Source organism: Mus caroli, chromosome 7, assembly GCF_900094665.2.
Source record: "Mus caroli chromosome 7, CAROLI_EIJ_v1.1, whole genome shotgun sequence".
NCBI classification, from domain to species: domain Eukaryota; kingdom Metazoa; phylum Chordata; class Mammalia; order Rodentia; family Muridae; genus Mus; species Mus caroli.
Window position 1 is genome coordinate 104,913,904 of NC_034576.1, and position 7,858 is coordinate 104,921,761.

Below are 7,858 nucleotides of genomic sequence, written 5' to 3' on the forward strand. Positions count from 1 at the left end.
CTCACTTTGTAGACCAGGCTGGCCTCGAACTCAGAAATCCGCCTGCCTCTGCCTCCCGAGTGCTGGGATTAAAGGCGTGCGCCACCACGCCCGGCTCGAGAAGAGAATCTTAAAGGAAAGTGGCTCTAGGACTTAGTTTTAGAGTTTCCCAAGAACAGTACTTGACAAGTTTTTCATGGAAAGCAGGGCATGGCGACATATACCACTCTGTACATGAAAGGGAAAGGCAGAAAAATTAGGAGTTTAAAGTCAGCCTTAGGCTACACACCATGAATATTGTCTCAAAAAAAAAAAAAAAAGTCTTAGACAATTTATGAACTGACTTTACAAGCAAAGTAAGTATAGTTTTACTAAAATGTAAGCAGTCATCTCATTCAGGTATAATTTTAATAATTTCTTAACCTTGGTAGTTACAACTTGGGGAACAAAGGTTAATTGGTACTGAACTATCTTGTTGTGAGCATGTACTGAATTCCCAGCACAGCACACTAAATCCTCATAAAATGCTTAACATCTGGCATCTACTAAGATTTATATAGTATATATACACATAATTACATATGTATACATATATATGTATATGGGGGAGGGATGGGGTTTCCATGAGTAACAGCCCTGGCTCTCCTGATGATGGATTTGTAGACAAGGATGGCCTCAAATTCATAGAGATCGCCCTGTCTCTACCTCCTGAGTGCTGGGATTAAAGGCATTGAATTTCAGAATTTTACAAAGTCTGTTACTAGAAATTAATCAGTATTACAATATTGATGTCCTAGACTATCACCATACAAATAATACTGTTTTCCCAAATGTGAATTTGGTGCCCTACCAGTGTAATTAGATACCTAGGAGCTAATGGCTACCAACAAAAGTACAAAGTATTTCCTAAGTACACAAACACCTAGACTCTTTTCCGGAGTAGTTCTCAGTTTAACTTTTCTGTATTTGTTCATTCACAAAATACAACTAAGGAACACCTATGAGCCACATTACCTAAATATTAAGAAATATATGTATCTATGTTTTGGTGTGTGTGTGTGTTTTGAGAAAGGGTCTCATGCAGTCTGACTGGCCTGAAACTTGCTATACGGACCAAGCTGACCTCAAACTCCCAGAGATCCATCTGCCTGTATCTCTGGTGTACTGGGATTAAAGGCATTCCCATCACAGCCAGCAAGATTAAAAACAAAACAAAACAAGACAAAACAAAACATAATCTAGTAAAATGTCAAATAGCTAACATGTAAAATGTCTGCTACAAGCAGAAGATCAGGTTAAGTGCTATGGAAGCTTACAAAGGAGAGTGAGTCAGGTGGTGATGCTCAAACTGAGAAAATGGTACAGAAAACACCAGGTTACAACTTTTAAGACTTCAGTTCTCTTCTGTGCTTTTGCATTATTTTTTAGGTCTTATGGTTTATATAAACATCAAAGCTACAAGCTGATTGATATATTCAGATCAAAATGACAATTCCATCAAATCTTTTTTTTTTTTTTTTTTTGGTTTTTCGAGACAGGGTTTCTCTGTATAGCCCTGGCTGTCCTGAACTCACTCTGTAGACCAGGCTGGCCTCGAACTCAGAAATCCGCCTGCCTCTGCCTCCCGAGTGCTGGGATTAAAGGCGTGCGCCACCATGCCGGACAATTCCATCAAATCTTAAGTAGCAGATTTAATTTTATCAATGTATTTCCCAGTACCTCTAACATGTTCAGCCTCATTTTTTTTTATTTTACTGAAATGAATTCAATTATTTCTTTTATCACGTGTACAAGTGTTTTGCCTGTGTATTTGTGTATGCTCTAGTTCTCTGGCCTCAGTTTCCATAACTGGTGACATTACAGGCCTGCACCACATCTATCTTGGTTTTATTCCCCACCCCACTTGGCTTTTTGAGTCAGGGTCTCTGCAGCCCTAGATGTCCTGAAACTCAGTATGAAAAGTAGGCTAGCTTTGTAGTCACAGAACGCCTCCTGCCTTTGCCTCTCAAGTGCTGGGATAAAAGGTGTGCACTGCCAAGGTTAAAGTCAATTTCACCATTTTTAAAGTTTTGTTCTCAAAAGTCTATGTTAAGTCTGGATGTGATGGCAAACACCTTTAATCTCATTACCTCAGCGTTAGAGGCAGGTGGTCTCTTTGAGTCTGTGACAAGCCTGGTCTACATAGCGAATTCCAGGCCAACCAAGGGTTGTCTCCAAAGTAAACCACTGGTTTTTCTGGAGACATTCTGAATGAATGACTGGTTGGCCAGCTGACCAAAAAAAAAAAAAAAAAAAAAAGCCAAAAAGTCCACATCAGGGTACTACTAATCAAGTTATCTTACTATATATAAACAAACATGAAAACAGCTAAACTAGAAGTGTTTTTGAAAATTATGTCAAATGTCTGGATCCTTCCCACTACCAAATAGAGAATTGCCAATATTGGGAGAGTGGAACATACAGAAAGGGTGGAATAGTATACAAATTCTACTAGACTTGAATCAAGACACCTGGGATTCTCTTCCTCTACCTACCTCCCACTAAGAAAGCCTCTGTACTTGAGGCAGAGTGGGGGTGATTGACAATTTAAACGCTTATGGCTCCAGTTACTCAGAAATTCAATCTTTCTCACCTAGGTTTACACAAAACAGAAAGAACCCTTCATTCCATTTATCAGACAATTGTCAGTGTCTTAAAAAGCTAAACGCAGTTCTGACTCACTTAACCCTCTGGTTGAACCCTAGACAAAACGTGTCCAGTAGAGTGGTCAAGGAAGTGATGGGGAGACCTCACTGAAGTCCCCCCAAGGCACCACCCTGCAAGGGCCTGCCTACCGCGGGCTGCTCACCTCCACCCAGCGAATGAATGAGTAGCACCGGAGAAAGCGAGGTTCACTCAACGTGGGCTGCTACCCGAGACCCCTCCGGCCTACGCCCCACACGGTTGGATCCCCTCCCAGGGCCTCCCGAGCAAGGCCGCAGGCCCCGGGCCCCGCCCCCTCACGCAGGCCCGAAGGAGCGCGCCCGGCACGAGACTCGGCGGCGGAGAGGGCCCCGGGCGTCCAGCGCAGATGCCCGTACAGAGGGGAAGATCTACCCGCCCGGCCCAGGCAGCGCTCCCGACTTACAGCGGTGCGTCTGGAGTGAGAGCCCAGGTCCGCCCGTCACCCGCCGCTCACCGCGCGGCCTCCAGAAAAACCGTCGCCGCCGCTGCCGCCGCTGCCGCCGCCACCGACCGCCGCTTCGGGCGCAGCGCGCAGAGGCCTGACTGCGTCACACGCAGTCTACCGTCAGAGATCGGCTCCGGGCGCTCCGCCCTTGGCGGCCGGGCATTGGCGGGCCGGTCCGCCACTCGAGGCCCACACCGTTATTCATTGGGTGACGATCCTTTTGAAACCGAACGTGGAGGCGGTCTCTGATTAGGAACAGAGGGGAAGAGGAGGAGCGTAAGGAATTGCCGGGAAAGTGGGGGGGAAAAAAAGGAGGGACGATGGGGAGGGATGTAGAGTCCCACTCCCTCTGCCGCAACGGTTGGCTGAGAGAGGCTCATGACGTCACACAGGCCCCTCGAAGAGGGCTTGTGAGTGGCTAGAGGAGTGAGCACCAAACAGCAGTGACGCTGTGTCGGGGCCCCGCCCCCTTCCTTGGAGCGCGGAGACTCGCTACGGAAGCTCCGGCCAATCAGAAGGAAGTCCCAAGGATGACATGGTAATTGTTCTACCCTTCTCTAGCTCCTGTCTGCGGGCAATGATGGGAAGGCTCCTTGGCCACCTAGCTTGCACTTGGAGAGCCGGAGGACCCTTCCTGGAGACCCATTAATCCACAGATTTTCTGCACACACTCCACTCCCCACTGTTCTTTCCAGCGCAAGCCAGCCCTCGCCGTACACTTTCCCCCTCTGAATCTCTAGAGTAGACCTGAGCAATGGATTTGCCTTACCAGAGCTTGAGCCCAATGAGGATTCTTGGCCCTTCAGCCTCAGCTGCACTTTCAGAATCTATACTTGTTCTGGGTTTCTTGCGCAAATTTACGGCCTTCTCCAGGACACATTTGGTAACCTTTACAAGTCTGGGTGAAGTTCAGGCAGTCTGCTTGTCAAGACCTTGTTACTTTGTATCTTATTTATTTTCTGTTCTGTGGCTCCTCCCTCCCCTGGTCTGGGCCAAAGCTTCATTTTCATCCTTTTGGTGTCTTTCCTCCTAGGATCTAGCAGAGAGCAGAAGAGTGAGCATGTTCTAGAAACCAGACCTCTCTAATTATTGAGGTCTCACAGATAACAGGAGCTGTGTTAAAAAAAAAAAAAAAAAGAGGGTACATACCACCTCTCCACCACGTCCTGGGAAATCAATATAGAACTGAAACGAGATTTGCTAAGAATTTTAAATGATTCCCTCAAACAAAAATATCTTAAAGGAGCTGGAGAGAGAGATGGGCTCAGAGATTAAGAGCACTGGCTGCTCTTCCAGAGGTCCTGAATTCAATTCCCAGCAACCCCATGGTGGCTCACAACCATCTGTAATGGGATCTGGTGCCCTCTCCTGGTATACATAAAATAAATAAATCTTTTTTTTTTTTTTTTAAGACAGTAAATGGAAGAAACATGATATATTGTCGGTGTTCAGTATATACTTGAAAGAATAATGTATAAATCGCCTAACAGTTAAAGCTAGTTTGAACATCCATCTGTAACCACCATTCCTAAACCACTCTGTCCAAACACCCTGCTTTTCCACCACTCCTCCTTGTTTTCTCTAAACCAGAAAGTCATTAGGTGGGGTATAAGATCAGTAACTTCAGTTCTTAGGTAGCTGAGGTAGAATATGAAGCTGAAAGCCAGCCTGAAATACATGAAACTGTCTTAAAAACAAAATAACAATACTCAGGGTTTTATTTTTGAATCTTTACAGTGGCTCTCTTGCCACCATCCAAACCTCTGATTTTTTGGTTCTTCAGTCTTGAAATGCAACTACATTTAAGCCTGCCCTGGACATTTGTTTTACTGTTCTTAAGACTTGGCACATAGTTGATGTACCTTACAATTTACATATTTGTTGCATAGATGAGTGAATTATTGTTTTAGCAGCAAAATAATAGAATTGTCGAACTTCAGAATCAGGGAACCCCCAGTTTAAATCCAGGCCCAACTATGATAATATGGGGAAAATCCCCAATAACTCTGGACTTCAGTTTCTTTGTCTGTAAAATAAGGATAATTTTGCTTGACTTACAGACTGTTGGGAGAATGAAATGAAGGGAATATAACATTTGATATGGTACCTGGTACACAGTCTGCCCTCAATAAGTAATGGACTGACCATTTTAAATGTTTTAAGGCATGGGTTTTGAAATGTGTCTTAAATGACTCAACAGGTGAGTATATTCAATTTAAAGTATTAGTAGATGTTCAGAAGTTGGGATTCTTAAATGGTGTGTACTTATAGGAAGACTGGAGAGGATACATTGAAAGAGAAATGCTTCAGTGAGGAGGACCATGATAACTTTGAAGTTCCTTATTTTATTTAAAGATGTATTTATTATTTTATGTACGTGAGTACACTGTAGCTGTAAAGCTGGTTGTGAACCTTCATGTGGTTGTTGGGAATTGAATTTAGGACCTCTGCTTGGTCCAGTCAGCCCTGCTCCCTCTGACCCAATGATTTATTTATTATTATAAATAAGTACACTGTAGCTGTCTTCAGACACACCAGAAGAGGGTATCAGATCTCATTACAGGTGGTTATGAGCCACCATGTGGTTGCTGGGATTTGAACTCAGGACCTTTGGAAGAACAGTCAGTGCTCTTACCTGCTGAGCCATCTCACCAGCCCCATTAATCTCTTACAATGACTTACTGTAGTTATTAATGTAAATGGAATCATATAATCTATGGCTTTTGTGTCTGGTGCTTTCACTTAGGATAGTATTTTTAAAGTTCATTGGTATAGGTAGCTCGTGTCAATATGTTATTTATTTTTATGACTTAATAATATCCCGTTATTGCCGGGCTTGGTGGTGCACACCTTTAATCCCAGCACTCGGGAGGCTGAGGCAGGCGGATTTCTGAGTTCGAGTCCAGCCTGGTCTACAGAGTGAGTTCCAGGACAGCCAGGGCTATACAGAGAAACCCTGTCTCGAAACACCCCCCTCCAAAAAAAAGAAGAATATCCCATTATCTATGTATACCATCTTCTGTATACAAATCAGTTAATAGAAACTTGAGTTTCCACGTTTAGCCATTATGGATAATACTGCTATGAACATTTGTATTCAAGATCTTAGTGGACAGGTTTCTCTTGTGTTTATACCTAGGAGTTGAATTACTAGAATATGAGATACATGCTAACTATACTTGACTCCTTCTACCACTATGTCACATGCTTTACTTATAAGTTTTTTGTACTCTCAAGATCTATAATTTTATGTGTTGATTTTTAATCACTTTTGTTTTTTTTTAATTAATTAATTTATTTTTTTTGAAGATTTATTTATTTATTATATGTAAGTACACTGTAGCTGTCTTCAGACACTCCAGAAGAGGGCGCCAGATCTCGTTACNGATGGTTGTGAGCCACCATGTGGTTGCTGGGATTTGAACTCTGGACCCTCGGAAGAGCAGTCGGGTGCTCTTACCCACTGAGCCATCTCACCAGCCCCCACTTTTGTTTTTTAAAAAATATTTATTTGTGGGTATGGTGGCATGTGCCCTTAATCCCAGCACTGGAAACAAAGGCATGTAGATCTGTGAGTTGGAGACCAGCCTAGTCTACGGAGAAAGTTCCACGACAGCTAGAGTTACACAGAAAAACCCTGTCTCAAAAAACTACAGAAAAAAATTTATGTATCTGTGTAAGCATTACAGGTGCTTGTGAATCACCCTACATAAATGTTGGAAACTTAAGTCTGTAAGAACAGTATATACTCTTAATTCCTGAGCAATTTCTCCAGTCCCGATTGTATCACTTATTATTATTACTAGTAGTAGTTGGTGTGTGTGTGTGTGTGTGTGTGTGTGTGTGTGTGTGTGTAGGCGTATATGCCATTGCATACAGAGGCCAACTTACAGGAGTCTGTTCTCTCTTTCTACCTTCATGTGGTTCTCAGGATCGGAAATCAAGGCATCAGGGTTGTATAGCAAATGTTTTGAGATGCTGAGCCATTTTGCTAGTTCCATTTTCTTCTTTTAATTTTGGGGGCTGAAAAGATGGTTCAGGGGTTAAGAGTACTTTTATTGCAGTTGAGCAATAGTGGCCACACTCTTTAGTCCCAGCACTTGGGAAACAAAGGCAAGTGGATCTCTGTGAGCTTGAGGCCACCCTGGTCTACAAAGCTAGTTACAGGACAGTGAAGGCTACACAATGATAACCTGTCTCAAAAATCAAAAAACAAACAAAAACCAGAAACCCAACAACAGCAAGGTGCTTGTTGCTCTTGCAGGGGATCCAGCATCACAATTGTCTGTTACCTCTAGTTCCAGAAATTTGACATGCTCTTGTGATCTCCTTGGGCATACACATGGGTGAATATATATAAAACAGGCAAACACACACACACACACATACACGTATGTATATCTCACTATGTAAACTCCCACTCAGTAGCCATTGCTAGCCTAGAATTCACTATGCTGATCTCGCTTCCTAGTCTCTTTCATACTATTACTGTTTTAGTGATTGCCATAGATATTACCACATGAATTCTTTTTTTTTTAAGATTTATTTATTTATTATATGTAAGTACACTGTAGCTGTCTTCAGACACTCCAGAAGAGGGAGTCAGATCTTGTTACAGATGGTTGTGAGCCACCATGCGGTTGCTGGGATTTGAACTCAGGACCTTTGGAAGAGCAGTCAGTGCTCTTAACCTCTGAGCCATCTCTCCAG

The 7,858-nt window shown here is 43.1% G+C and overlaps 2 protein-coding genes across 11 annotated transcripts in view; one reads left to right on the forward strand and one right to left on the reverse strand.

Annotated features, from left to right (window-relative positions):
* The window catches only part of Nup98 (nucleoporin 98), a 92,917-nt gene extending 89,630 nt beyond the window's left edge, over positions 1-3,287 (reverse strand). For 4 of the 5 annotated variants that reach the window (XM_021167277.2, XM_021167276.2, XM_029480156.1 and 1 more), the window contains exon 1: positions 3,107-3,287. The gene's annotated coding sequence lies outside the window, so the exon portion shown is untranslated. Of the gene's footprint in view, positions 1-2,827; positions 2,907-3,106 lie in introns of those variants that run through there. The other variant, XM_029480155.1, reaches the window with a different exon arrangement.
* Positions 3,288-3,344: 57 nt separating this feature from the next.
* Positions 3,345-7,858, forward strand: part of Pgap2 (post-GPI attachment to proteins 2) — a 28,834-nt gene continuing 24,320 nt past the window's right edge. For 4 of the 6 annotated variants that reach the window (XM_021167281.2, XM_021167290.2, XM_021167288.2 and 1 more), the window contains exon 1: positions 3,522-3,686. The gene's annotated coding sequence lies outside the window, so the exon portion shown is untranslated. The other 2 variants (XM_021167280.2, XM_021167285.1) reach the window with 2 other exon arrangements.